This window comes from Ranitomeya imitator, chromosome 3, assembly GCF_032444005.1.
Source record: "Ranitomeya imitator isolate aRanImi1 chromosome 3, aRanImi1.pri, whole genome shotgun sequence".
Lineage (NCBI taxonomy): Eukaryota > Metazoa > Chordata > Amphibia > Anura > Dendrobatidae > Ranitomeya > Ranitomeya imitator.
Window position 1 is genome coordinate 48727056 of NC_091284.1, and position 15170 is coordinate 48742225.

Below are 15170 nucleotides of genomic sequence, written 5' to 3' on the forward strand. Positions count from 1 at the left end.
ACATTACTTAGTTCTCTTAGTACTCGTGGGTGTATGCCATCCGGACCCGGAGATTTATCTATTTTGATCTTATTTAGCCGGTTTCGCACCTCTTCTTGGGTTAGATTTGTGACCCTTAATATAGGGTTTTCATTGTATCTTGGGATTTCACCTAGCATTTCATTTTCCACCGTGAATACCGTGGAGAAGAAGGTGTTTAATATGTTAGCTTTTTCCTCGTCATCTAAAACCATTCTTTCCTCACTATTTTTTAAGGGGCCTACATTTTCAGTTTTTATTCTTTTACTATTGATATAGTTGAAGAACAGTTTGGGATTAGGTTTACTCTCCTTAGCAATGTGCTTCTCTGTTTCCTTTTTGGCAGCTTTAATTAGTTTTTTAGATAAAGTATTTTTCTCCCTATAGTTTTTTAGAGCTTCAATGGTGCCATCCTGCTTTAGTAGTGCAAATGCTTTATTTTTACTGTTAATTGCCTTTTTATTCAATGCTCCAGTGTGGAGAAAGAGCAAAAATCCATGACACAAAAACCATCACCCAGTAGAGTGACCAAGAGATGGATGGGTACAACCCCAAGAACACCGTCCCAAGCGTGAAGCATGGTGGGGGAAGCATCATACTTTGGGGGTGCTCTTTTGCAAAAGGGACAGGACTACTGCATCGTATTGAAGGAAGGATGGATTGGGTCATGCATCAAGAGATTTTGGGCAACAACCAGCTTCCCTCAGTAACAGCATTGAAGATGGGCCGTGGCTAGGTTTTCAAGCATGATAAGGAACTGAAACAAACAATCAGGGCAACTAAGGAGTAGTTGTATGAAGCATTTCAAGGTCTTGGAGTGGCCTCGCCAGTCTCCAGACCTGAACCCAATAGAAAATCTTTGGAGGGAGCTGAAACTCAGTGTTGCCCACCGACAGCCTCGAAACCTGAAAGAATAATTTGAAAACTTATTCCACTTTTAACTCTTTCATTACCAAGCTGTTTACCATTATTGTTTTTTTCTTCTAAGAGTTATAACTTTTTCATTTTTCCATCCATGTAGCCATATAAAGGCTTGTTTTTTTGCAGGATAAGTCGTACTTTTGAATGATACCATTCATTTTCTTTTGTGATGTACTGAAAAGCAGGGAAGAAATAAAAGTGCTGCAAAATTGCAAAGAAAGCGCAATTCCACAATTGTTTTTTGTGTTTTTTTATTTACCATGTTCACTGTACGGTAAAACTAACTGTAACGGCTCCCAGCTGGCGCTGTAAATTCCGCTGTCAGAGTTTGACAGAGGCATTTAACAGGTTAACAGTCACAGCTAAAGCTCCATTCCAAGTGCAGTTATTAGAAGCAGTTGATGGCTTATTATCACAGCCATCATCTGCCAGGCAATATGGAGGCTCAGTTCCTGAGCCCGCATCAAAGTCAAGGAGCCGGCATATGACATAACTAAAAATAAAAAACTAAACTATTAAAACAATAGCACTAACATTAAACCAAATGTGTAAAAACTATATCATACAAGTCTACATACATGGAGTGAAAATTCACAGCCAGCAATTTTTCAGCAAAAATAGCTATGGCCAAACAACACTTAAAATTGCACAGAAAATCTAGAAGACTGGATATGACACAATAAAACCTATGGCCATCCTGAGATTTTGAAAATTAATCTTAAAAACTATCCGAAATGGAAATCATTCCATCTCAGTACTACATGGCAATCAGACTATTTCAACAATTATAAGTATTTTTCACAATTACTTATAAACTGTTACTTTGTGTCAAGAAATCATCCAAGTCTAACTTTCTTGAATCTGTCAACTAATGCTGTGAAGGGAACTAAAGCAAGAAAACATAATATTGTAAAATTAATAGGTTTTCTTAAAACAATTTATTTTATGACTTACTTATAGAAATTACATTTTTTTGTCATTTGGCCTAAATACAATGAAAAAACTAACAATATGACTAGGATAATTTAATCTGAATTGCTTGTATTGAAAAAAAATGTTTAAAAATGTCAGTTCCTACTAATTAAGTGGCACATGTCAGGCGATGCAAGTAACTCTTATATGGGGATCGCGTAGTTCTGCTTTATTTTCCAATGTTTCCATTTCCATCTATTTTTATGTTTTGCAATTATCATGATATATGTCACCACCAAGACAAATAGGATAATAATACAAAAATGAAAATAAAACTGTGAACAAAACCATTTTTGGTAATTGGATAGTTTCAGTTTAAGCATGTATCTATGTTCACAGTAGGAAGTCAGAAAAATCAGAAATATATTAGACGAATCGCATATAAATACTTTCTTAACTCAGTCATGTGTGACTTTATTGTAATGTGTCCAGGAGATTAACCATTATTGTACAACATGTTATAAAAGCAATACCCTATGTTGCTAAAGAACAAAAAGGCAAACTGAGAATTCAGGATCTATTGTATATACTGTATATATATATATATGTATGTATATATATATACATATATATATATAGAGAGAGTAAATATATATACCATATTTTTCGGACCATAAGATGCAATTTTTCCCCAAAACTTTGTGGGAAAATGGTGGTGCGTCTTATGGTCAGAAAATACTTACAAATCCTGTGGCAGTGGTCCCGGTGGTGTTGCGATCCCGATGCAGCCCAGGCTGGTGTGGCTGTGGTACGGCTGTTGCTGTGCTCTGTGGTGCGGCACTGGCAGGGCTCTGTGGTGTGGCAGCGGTAGGTCTCTGTGCTGTGTGTGGGGCTCCGCCGGCATTTCATCAAAGCCCGGAGTACCCTGCAGCTCCATTGTGGCAATGTGGTGGCCCCTGGGAAAATGGCCACCGAGATCTGAACCTGGACATGCGCCACCCCGACGATCATTTTCCCTGAGGCCACCAGATTACAGCAACGAAGCTGCAGTGGCCGTAGGGCTTTGACAAAATGCCAGCGGAGCCACCACACAGCACAGAGCCCTGCCGCCACACCACAGAAAGCTGCCACCCCACAGAGCGCTGATACCCCACAGAGCGCAGCCACCTGACAGAGCACAGCCCCCCACAGAGCAAACCACCCCACAGAGCACCACCACTGCACAGAGTACCGACACCACACCAGCCTGTGATGGGATTTCCCAGAGGCCACTGCACCAGTCTGGACCACCGAATGACCCCTGTGACCACTCCTGCACCTGTGCCGATCTCTTCCCTGGTAAGCTGAATTCAGACTATAAGATGGACCCCCCATTTGACACATTATTCTTTTTCCCCTCTTTTTCTTCTGAAAATTTGGGGTGCGTCTTATGGTCCGATGTGTCTTATATTCCAAAATATATGGTATATATTTATATATATTATAACAATTAAGCACAGCTCTGGAAAAAATTAAGAGACCACTGCAAAATTTTCAGTTTGTCTAATTTTTCTCTTTATAGGTATATTTTTGATTAAAATGTAAATTGTTATTTTATTCTACAGGGTGGGGCATTCCTACTTGAACAGTTTCCTTGAAAGTGGACTGTTCGTCGTGGGCCAGTTGAATGGCCACCAAGGTCTACTGAGCTGACCCCATTAAACTTTTATCTTTGGAGTCATCTGAAGGCAATTGTCTATGCTGTGAAGATACAAGATGTGCAGCATCTGAAACAACAGATACTGGAAGCCGGTGCTAGCATTTCTTCTGTGGTGTTGCTATCAGTGTGTCAAGAGTTGGGGAAGAGGGCTGCATTGACAATCCAACACGATGGGCAGCACTTTGAACACATTTTATAAGTGGTCATAAACTTGTAAATAACTAATGAAAGAATAAAGTTATGTTAAAACCAAGCACACCATTGGTTTTCTTGTGAAATTTTCAATAAGTTTCATTTGTCACATAACCCTCTTCCCATTGAAAAAATTAAAGTTGGATCCAAAATGGCCTACTTCAAAATGGCCGCCCTGGTCACTACCCATCTTGAAAAGTTTTCTCCCCTCCCATATACTAATGTACCATAAACAAGAGGTTGATATCACCAACCATTCACATTTTATTTAGATGTATCCATATAAATGGACCACCCTGTATAAACAAATGACAACATGTCTCCGAAGTTCTATGCAATAAATTTTGTATTTATTTTCTGAAAATGAGAAATGGTCAAAATATTAAAAAAATGCATTGCTTGCAGAACTCAAGTAATACAAAGAAAAAGCTAGTTCATAATCATTTATAAACAACAATACTAATGTTTTAACTCAAATATTATAAAGGAAAATTTGTGTATTACATCAGCGCTGCTAACCAATTCGAAGCCAGATGTAGTGAAGTGGCTTCAAATTAGTTAGCAGCGTGGACATAATAAATCTTCCTTTATAACATTCCTGTTATGGTCGCGTGTTGACCCGTGGATCTGCGGCAGCTGGCATGTACACGCTTTCATTACACCACGATCAGGTGAGCAGCTCTTTGCTAATACGACACTTGTAAATCATGAGATAAGACCCTATCTGCGCTTTTTTTTCCTGCAAGTTTTTATTACCAGTGTTTTAACTCAGGAAGAGTTCAGAAATCAATATTTTGTGGAATAACCATGATTTTTAATCCCAGCTTTCATGCATCTTGGCATGCTTTCCACCAGTCTTTCACACTGCTTTTGGGAGACCTTATGCCACTTACGGTACAAACATTTAAGCAGTTCTTCTTTGTTTGATGGCTTGTGACTATCCGTCCTCCTCTTGATTACATTCGAGAGGTTTTTAGTGGGTTTCAGATCTGGAGATTGGGCTGGCCATGACAGGGATTTGATGTAGTGGTCCTTGATCCACACCTTGAATGACCTAGCTGTGTGTCATGGCTCATTGTCCTCATGGAAAAAACAGTCCTCAGGGTTGGGGAACATTGTCTGAGCAGAAAGAATCAACTGCTTTTCCAGGATAAACTTATATGTGGCTTGATTCATATGTCCTTCGCAAAGATTAAACTGCCCAATTCCAGCCTTGCTGAAGCATCCCCAGATCATCACCGATCCTCCACCAAATTTCTGAGTGGGTGCAAGACACTGTGGCTTGTACGCCTCTCCAGGTCTCCATCTAACCATTAGATGACCAGGTGTTGGGCAAAGCTGAAAATTAGACTTATCAGATAAGATTACTCCAGTCCTCTTTGGTCCAATCCTTATGGTCTTTTGCAAACTTTAGCCTGGCTCTACTTAGCTTCTCATTGATGAAAAGCTTTTTTTCTAGCTTTACATTACTTAAGTTCTGCCTCTAGGAGCCTATTACAAACTGTTCTTGCCGTGCACTTCACCCCAGCTGCCATTTGGTATTTCTTTTGTAGGTCAGCTGATGTCATCCTGCTGTTGCTGAGTGATATTCGGATAAGATGATAGTCATGCCAGTCAGTGGAGAGTCGTTTTCGCCCTTTTCAGGTCTGTAGCTTTGTTGTCCCCAATGTCTGCTGCTTGACCTTGCTGTAATGGACTGCCATCTTAGAAATTTTAAGGATGGAGGCAACATGACACAGGTGATAACCTAATCAGAAGCACATTAAGTAGAATGAGGTGTACTCTGGTTGGAATTCAACTGACTCGGGAATGGCTGTCAGACATGTAGAGAAGCTAATTTTATAAAACTGTGCAGTGGTCTCTTAATTTTTGCCAGAGCTGTATATTTTTACAATTTCAATTATATATATATATATATATATATATATATATATCCCCAGGATGCGGACGGAGTCCTATTAGACCCACTAGAGTGCCTTGTGGTCACTGCAGCACGCCTGTGAGTCACAGTGCAAAATAAAAGTAAGCGTGGACCTGGTCAAGCAATTTGGACTGGGAATTGTTTGGGAAAAGCTGGTATGGGCTTTTATTTTTTAAACGGACTGCAGGAAAGACCTGGGGTTGGTCTGTTTCCTCCAGACAGTGTCTTGTAAGTGGCCTATGGCCACAGATTTTAGTTTGAGAGGAAAACCCTTGAAGCAGAGGGTTGGGTGAGTCAGTGTGGAGTCTACATGGTGTAGAGCAGACAGCTCTGCAAGAGCACTACCTGTGTGCGGGAACACAGACCCCAGCGGAGCGAACTCCTGGCACCCTGCAGCGTAGTAATAATAATAATCTTTATTTTTATATAGCGCTAACATATTCCACAGCGCTTTACAGTTTGTACACATTATCATCGCTGTCCCTGATGGGGCTCACAATCTAAATTCCCTATCAGTATGTCTTTGGAATGTGGGATGAAACTGGAGTACTCAGAGGAAACCCACGCAAACACGGGGAGAACATAAAAACTCTTTGCAGATGGTGGTGCGGTCACCACAACCGTCAATCATGGCTTCTGCACGCTGGGCGCCGCCTCCTCTTCCTTCATTAGCGTCCCCGGCACCTGCGCAGTCATTTTTTTTTCTGGGCCCATGCAGTTGCGTGCCCTTCGAACTTACAGCGCAGGCGCCGGGGATGCTAATGAAGGAAGAGGAGGCGGCGCCCGTCTCCAACAATAAAGTAAAATGTGATTATCCCTTACAGTGAGAGACAAGCAGAGGCAGACAAAACAGACAGACCCTGCTGCAATTAGAAAGTGATTTAACCAAGAGCTGGATTCACCACAACACTGCTCAGTATTGCTGTATTATGTTCTCCATGCCACTAGAAATTACCAAAAAAATTTGCTTCAATCCAGTGGTTATAGTGTTAGTTTTTGGCCTGGACCAAAGTCTTATGAACCTCCTCCTCCCTCTTCTGAGTAATAGGCCTGGAGTTATGTCATTGTTGTGGCATGATACACATAGGGAGATGTCGCTAAGTAGGAAAAGATTCATGAGGCTCTGGTTGGGGTCACTGACTACTGATATGGTTGCTAGACGAGAGCATTGCAAATCTTTCTGTTCACATCTTGTTATGTCTTTTCTAGGTAGCCCCTTCTCTAAATGAATACTGCTGCCTTAATGTCCAGCAACTGAACATCCTGGTGGTTACCTTCAATCATGCATCCAGCTACATTTTTACTGAAAGTCTTGCTGAGTGCCTGTTTATAGTGCCTGTATAAAATACATTCTTGCTGTGATTCACAAAGTGGCACAAAAAATACTGAATCGTCCATCAAGAAAGAACAAAAAAACTACATCTCTTGGGTGTGCAATTTTATAATACATTAATCTTCTTATGATCAAGGCAAGATAGTCTCTAAGTATAGAAGAGGTTTTCCAGGGCTTTAACATTGATGGCCTATTCTTACCTGCACAGCACAGCTCCATCGACTGTATAGTTTCTGCAGCACTGCACATCAACCACCTACTCAAATCAATATGGGGCAGATGTGCAGCACCCAGACGTGGCTACTATTCCGTACAGTGCTAGACTTGGGTGCCAAGGGCCCACCGGTAACCAACTTCAGGCCCCCACTTTTCAATTGCATGCAAATGTGACTTTACCATCAATCACAAATTTCTATAGCAATGATTTGGGTAGATTGGGAAATGAATAAGATGTTGCCTTTTTCTGCACATAGTGATTCAAGTACTTAGTGCCAAGTACTGCTCATATAAGAGGGTGATGATCGATGCTTGCACAGCGGCCCACCAGAGGATTCTCCTGTTCTCCTTTGGGCCAGTCCCAGACTGATTCCTCCAACGGAGCTGTGCTGTGCAGGTCCACAACTGAGTATTTCTGGCTGCCTCCGACCTCGGGAACAACTGATTTGGCAGGGGTGTCAGGATGTCGCAGCACAACCACTCAGAGATTGATGACGTATCCTAAGGATAGGCCATCAATGTTAAAGTCCCAGACAACCATTTTAAGACCTCTAAGAAAGATCATCCAACATTAGTGTAATGTATTTTGTCCTATATTTTATGCCATACTGTATAACAAGGTGAATGTGCTAACGTATATTATTCAGTGCAATGTCTTTCTAGGTAACATCAAGGTTACTTTTAATACAATCCAAACATGACTTGAAGGAGAAAAGCAGCCAACCACAAAACAAAGCAATTTAGCTGAGGCACGGCGATTACAATAGACACACATTCTCTACCTGCCTTCTCCGTGATGTAAAGAAGCCATCTGAAGGATAAATCAGAGTAATAATCAACGTAAACAGTGTTTTCCGCTGAGCATAATACTTGTGGTCCAGGAGAATATTTCATTAAAAGGGTTGCAAATTTTATTTTTTAAAGGCAGAGATCATTAGAAAATAGTAAAAAAAAATATAATAATAATTTGGAAACAGTGACTATAGCTTCCTTTAAATTTAACGTATTAACCCCTTCATGATCATGTCAATTTCCTTTTTTGAGCATTCAAATTGTTTTTCCATCAACTCTTCCAAGGGCCATAACTTATTTTAAAAACCTTCATATAAAATAATAAGGTCGTACTCTTATTAAACACAAGAAAACAATAGACCTCTAAAAATTAACCTTTAATTGAAATATTAAAAAGGTGTATCAAATAATATTAGTTATCCAAAGAGTGCAAAAATTGTACCAAATTGAAATAGGAGGGGGATAATACCTAAACTAGGGCTAATCTCTCCCTGGATTGACCCTAGATTTACCCTTCCTACCAGCGGAGGTTGGCGCCCTAATTTGTTGACGTAATGGTCGGCAGCCCTAATGGCCCTAAAGCACCCTAAAAAATCTTGCACTAAATTAACCACAAAAAACACACACATACAAAAAGACAGTGATACCCAATATGAAAATTATCTCGCAATATCAGGAGAAAAGCTGCAACCAAAAATGGGTAGCAGAAAAAGTGCCCTGTATCTAATGATAGGGCCAATCTGTAGTACTAATAGCAGTATTTTAAACTACAGTTTAGGTAATAGACTCAAATCACTCTTCCTACTGCACAATACCCGTAGACTTTAATCTTGTAGCATGCACATTCCTTGTCAAATGACATATCCATCAATAATAGATGTCTGATCAAGCAGTGACAGATGCCGCATTCAATATGCCTATTGCACAGTGCCCATCAAGTTGAAATAATCATGTGCCAAGTGGATCAACATTAAATGCATGACAAAAAGAAAACAGCAGGGTACTTACAAATTGGACAAAAATTCAGAGATCTCACAGATAAATCAGTGGTCTCATTTCACTCTTGATTATACCGACCAACACATGAGTATACAGTCAAATAGTTTCAAAAAAAAGTTTCCACATAGTCGTAGTACTTATCAGCCATTGTTCAGCTCCATCTATTTCCCTGGGCGTTTCCCCCTTAAGATGCAAGGGTTCATCAGTGGATCAGAGTCGTGGGCTTCAGTATTCCCTCTGGCCGTTGTCAATGCTGTGAGCGGCCACACACAGCATTGACAACGGCCAGAGACTTGTGACTATCCAACATCCTCCTGATTACATCCCAGAGGTTTTCAATGGGGTTCAGGTCTGGAACTTGGGCTGCCCATGACAGAGTTTTGATGTTGTGGTCTCTTAATTTTTTCCAGAGCTGTACATTGTGAAAATGACAATGTCCTATGAAGCCTAGCTATCGGATGGAGGACAAAGTTGGTAGTCATGGGGGCATTCAGCAGGCCCTGAGCTGCCATGACAACCCATGGCTTTCCCCAATTGCATCATGATCAATTAGCCTATTAGTGATAAATAGTGGCTTTAAAATGGTTAAAGAGGTTTCCCACTACTAGGACAACCCTTTAATAAGATGAAATAGGGCCTAAATGAAATATTAAAAACAGTTTATACTCCTTGACCAGCACTAGTCCAGTGATGTCAGCATCCCGATTACTGGCACTCATGTGACAAAGGGGTTGTCAAAAAATTGCAAAACTATTTACCCACTTCCCAATGTGTGACGTATGTGTATGCAACTGGTAGACAGTACATGAAGCAGGCTCAGGAGCTGAGCTCGCGCTATGCCCAGCAGATGCCTACTGTATTACACAGCCAACATCTGCATGAAAAAACAACAATGGGCACTTCCTCTCATCTATACTGTTAAGAAGGATTGTCCACTATTTGGACCGCCATTCTGAAATGAAACGGGGCCCCAATAAAAATTAATACAGCTTTTATGCACCTCCAGGACAGGCACTGGTCCAGAGATGGTGGTGCCACTTCTGATGGCACTTATGTGACATTTTTATGTCATGTGTGTCCTCAAGCCCTTGGATGAAACTTCAATGTCCAGGGGTAGGGGAGGAATAGACTTTTTATGGGCTGCTAATTGTTTACAGCACTCACAGGACAATACCAAATCATGCGAGTGCGGCAGATGTGTTGCCAACATTGCTGGAATGATTCTGGTCCAGAAGATGAGTATAAGCTATTTTTATTTTCAGTGGATTTCCTATTTTGTTTTAAGAAGAGGTTGTTCAAGTAATAAACAAGTCCTTTGAACAATAGAGATCAGAGCCAGTGCTGATCATTGCTGGCTGTGTAATACAGTGGGCATTTGCTGGGTATGTTGCAGGCTCATATATTGAACCTGCTCTATACACTGCCTCCCGACTTACAACGTGAAATAATTTAGTAATTTTTGACATTCCAATTGATCTGCACATTAAAATATTGCATACAATTTAACAAGAGCATTAAAAAATGAAAATGTATGTCTTAGTATGATAGCTCTTTTCTTTTTTAAGCTTTTTTAAGCTATCCCTGAAAACCAGGGATTCAAGCTTCAGGAGGCTAATTTGCATATTCCAGGTGCCTTCTGGGAGAAGCGAAGTCTCCCTAAGCTAGAAGATCGTTGGGTACAGCCGGGACCAGCTGCTTCGAAAGCATCACCAAACCAGGGATTCAAGCTTCAGGAGGCTAATTTGCATATTCCAGGTGCCTTCTGGGAGAAGCGAAGTCTCCCTAAGCTAGAAGATCGTTGGGTACAGCCGGGACCAGCTGCTTCGAAAGCATCACCAAACCAGGGATTCAAGCTTCAGGAGGCTAATTTGCATATTCCAGGTGCCTTCTGGGAGAAGCGAAGTCTCCCTAAGCTAGAAGATCGTTGGGTACAGCCGGGACCAGCTGCTTCGAAAGCATCACCAAACCAGGGATTCAAGCTTCAGGAGGCTAATTTGCATATTCCAGGTGCCTTCTGGGAGAAGCGAAGTCTCCCTAAGCTAGAAGATCGTTGGGTACAGCCGGGACCAGCTGCTTCGAAAGCATCACCAAACCAGGGATTCAAGCTTCAGGAGGCTAATTTGCATATTCCAGGTGCCTTCTGGGAGAAGCGAAGTCTCCCTAAGCTAGAAGATCGTTGGGTACAGCCGGGACCAGCTGCTTCGAAAGCATCACCAAACCAGGGATTCAAGCTTCAGGAGGCTAATTTGCATATTCCAGGTGCCTTCTGGGAGAAGCGAAGTCTCCCTAAGCTAGAAGATCGTTGGGTACAGCCGGGACCAGCTGCTTCGAAAGCATCACCAAACCAGGGATTCAAGCTTCAGGAGGCTAATTTGCATATTCCAGGTGCCTTCTGGGAGAAGCGAAGTCTCCCTAAGCTAGAAGATCGTTGGGTACAGCCGGGAATTTTTGCCTGTAGGACATTATTGCAAGAGAGCTTGGCTGAGTAGATTACACAAGAAGGAAAACACACAGCAAGTCAGCAGGATCTAGGAGCAACATGGCAGATGTGACAACCTACATGGTGAGCTGCAGCATGTGCTACATGTTCACAGATCGACCAGAAGAAGAATCCAATTTCACCTGTCAGAAGTGTAGACTAGTGGCCCTTTTAGAAGAAAAGGTGCGGGGTCTGGAAGAAAGAATAGCAACTTTGAAACTCATCAAAGAGAATGAAGACTTTCTAGACAGAACAGAAGCATCTCTACTGGTCACAGAAGGTGCAAAAAGTGTCAGAGAACCTCCAAAAGCAGATGAGTGGAAGCATGTGACCAAAAGAAGCAAGAAGACCATGGAGAAATCACCAACCACACAACTGAAGAACCGATATCAAATCTTTGTAGAGGATGAAGATGGCACACCTAAGAATGAAGCAATACCAGCAAGCAAAAAAGAAAAGGGCACACAGCAACAAGTGACAGCAAAAAGTACAGCCAAGAAGCAACGAAGAGTGGTGGTGGTGGGAGACTCACTACTGAGAGGCACCGAAGCAGCCATCTGCAGACCGGACATAACTACAAGAGAAGTATGCTGCCTTCCAGGTGCGATGATCAAGGATGTGACCGATAGGATACCAAAGCTCTTCAGCTCCAAGGACGTCCACCCATTTCTTCTGATACATGTTGGCACCAATGACACGGCAAGGAAGGACCTACCGACAATCTGCAAGGACTTTGAAAAGTTGGGGAAGAAAGTAAAGGAACTGGATGCACAGGTAGTTTTTTCTTCTATCCTTCCAGTAGACGGGCATGGCACCAGGAGATGGAACAGGATCCTTGATGCAAACAACTGGCTAAGACGATGGTGCAGACAACAAGGATTTGGATTCCTGGACCACGGTGTGAATTACTGGTATGATGGACTCCTCGCCAGAGACGGACTACACCTCAACAAACCTGGGAAACACACATTCGCCAGAAGACTCGCTACACTCATCAGGAGGGCGTTAAACTAGAAGAAGAGGGGACGGGAAGAAAAACATTAGACTCGAACAAAGACGACCCAGGAAAACATACTCAGAAGGGAGGTAAGAACATTTCTAAAACAATCCACAGTGAGGAGATTGGAACAAAACAAAATCCTCTAAACTGCATGCTCGCAAACGCCAGAAGCCTGACAAACAAGATGGAAGAACTAGAAGCAGAAATATCTACAGGTAACTTTGACATAGTGGGAATAACCGAGACATGGTTAGATGAAAGCTATGACTGGGCAGTTAACTTACAGGGTTACAGTCTGTTTAGAAAGGATCGTAAAAATCGGAGAGGAGGAGGGGTTTGTCTCTATGTAAAGTCTTGTCTAAAGTCCACTTTAAGGGAGGATATTAGCGAAGGGAATGAGGATGTCGAGTCCATATGGGTTGAAATTCATGGAGGGAAAAATGGTAACAAAATTCTCATTGGGGTCTGTTACAAACCCCCAAATATAACAGAAAGCATGGAAAGTCTACTTCTAAAGCAGATAGATGAAGCTGCAACCCATAATGAGGTCCTGGTTATGGGGGACTTTAACTACCCGGATATTAACTGGGAAACAGAAACCTGTGAAACCCATAAAGGCAACAGGTTTCTGCTAATAACCAAGAAAAATTATCTTTCACAATTGGTGCAGAATCCAACCAGAGGAGCAGCACTTTTAGACCTAATACTATCTAATAGACCTGACAGAATAACAAATCTGCAGGTGGTTGGGCATTTAGGAAATAGCGACCACAATATTGTGCAGTTTCACCTGTCTTTCACTAGGGGGACTTGTCAGGGAGTCACAAAAACATTGAACTTTAGGAAGGCAAAGTTTGAACAGCTTAGAGATGCCCTTAATCTGGTAGACTGGGACAATATCCTCAGAAATGAGAATACAGATAATAAATGGGAAATGTTTAAGAACATCCTAAATAGGCAGTGTAAGCGGTTTATACCTTGTGGGAATAAAAGGACTAGAAATAGGAAAAACCCAATGTGGCTAAACAAAGAAGTAAGACAGGCAATTAACAGTAAAAAGAAAGCATTTGCACTACTAAAGCAGGATGGCACCATTGAAGCTCTAAAAAACTATAGGGAGAAAAATACTTTATCTAAAAAACTAATTAAAGCTGCCAAAAAGGAAACAGAGAAGCACATTGCTAAGGAGAGTAAAACTAATCCCAAACTGTTCTTCAACTATATCAATAGTAAAAGAATAAAAACTGAAAATGTAGGCCCCTTAAAAAATAGTGAGGAAAGAATGGTTGTAGATGACGAGGAAAAAGCTAACATATTAAACACCTTCTTCTCCACGGTATTCACGGTGGAAAATGAAATGCTAGGTGAAATCCCAAGAAACAATGAAAACCCTATATTAAGGGTCACCAATCTAACCCAAGAAGAGGTGCGAAACCGGCTAAATAAGATTAAAATAGATAAATCTCCGGGTCCGGATGGCATACACCCACGAGTACTAAGAGAACTAAGTAATGTAATAGATAAACCATTATTTCTTATTTTTAGTGACTCTATAGCGACAGGGTCTGTTCCGCAGGACTGGCGCATAGCAAATGTGGTGCCAATATTCAAAAAGGGCTCTAAAAGTGAACCTGGAAATTATAGGCCAGTAAGTCTAACCTCTATTGTTGGTAAAATATTTGAAGGGTTTCTGAGGGATGTTATTCTGGATTATCTCAATGAGAATAACTGTTTAACTCCATATCAGCATGGGTTTATGAGAAATCGCTCCTGTCAAACCAATCTAATCAGTTTTTATGAAGAGGTAAGCTATAGACTGGACCACGGTGAGTCATTGGACGTGGTATATCTCGATTTTTCCAAAGCGTTTGATACCGTGCCGCACAAGAGGTTGGTACACAAAATGAGAATGCTTGGTCTGGGGGAAAATGTGTGTAAATGGGTTAGTAACTGGCTTAGTGATAGAAAGCAGAGGGTGGTTATAAATGGTATAGTCTCTAACTGGGTCGCTGTGACCAGTGGGGTACCGCAGGGGTCAGTATTGGGACCTGTTCTCTTCAACATATTCATTAATGATCTGGTAGAAGGTTTACACAGTAAAATATCGATATTTGCAGATGATACAAAACTATGTAAAGCAGTTAATACAAGAGAAGATAGTATTCTGCTACAGATGGATCTGGATAAGTTGGAAACTTGGGCTGAAAGGTGGCAGATGAGGTTTAACAATGATAAATGTAAGGTTATACACATGGGAAGAGGGAATCAATATCACCATTACACACTGAACGGGAAACCACTGGGTAAATCTGACAGGGAGAAGGACTTGGGGATCCTAGTTAATGATAAACTTACCTGGAGCAGCCAGTGCCAGGCAGCAGCTGCCAAGGCAAACAGGATCATGGGGTGCATTAAAAGAGGTCTGGATACACATGATGAGAGCATTATACTGCCTCTGTACAAATCCCTAGTTAGACCGCACATGGAGTACTGTGTCCAGTTTTGGGCACCGGTGCTCAGGAAGGATATAATGGAACTAGAGAGAGTACAAAGGAGGGCAACAAAATTAATAAAGGGGATGGGAGAACTACAATACCCAGATAGATTAGCGAAATTAGGATTATTTAGTCTAGAAAAAAGACGACTGAGGGGCGATCTAATAACCATGTATAAGTATATAAGGGGACA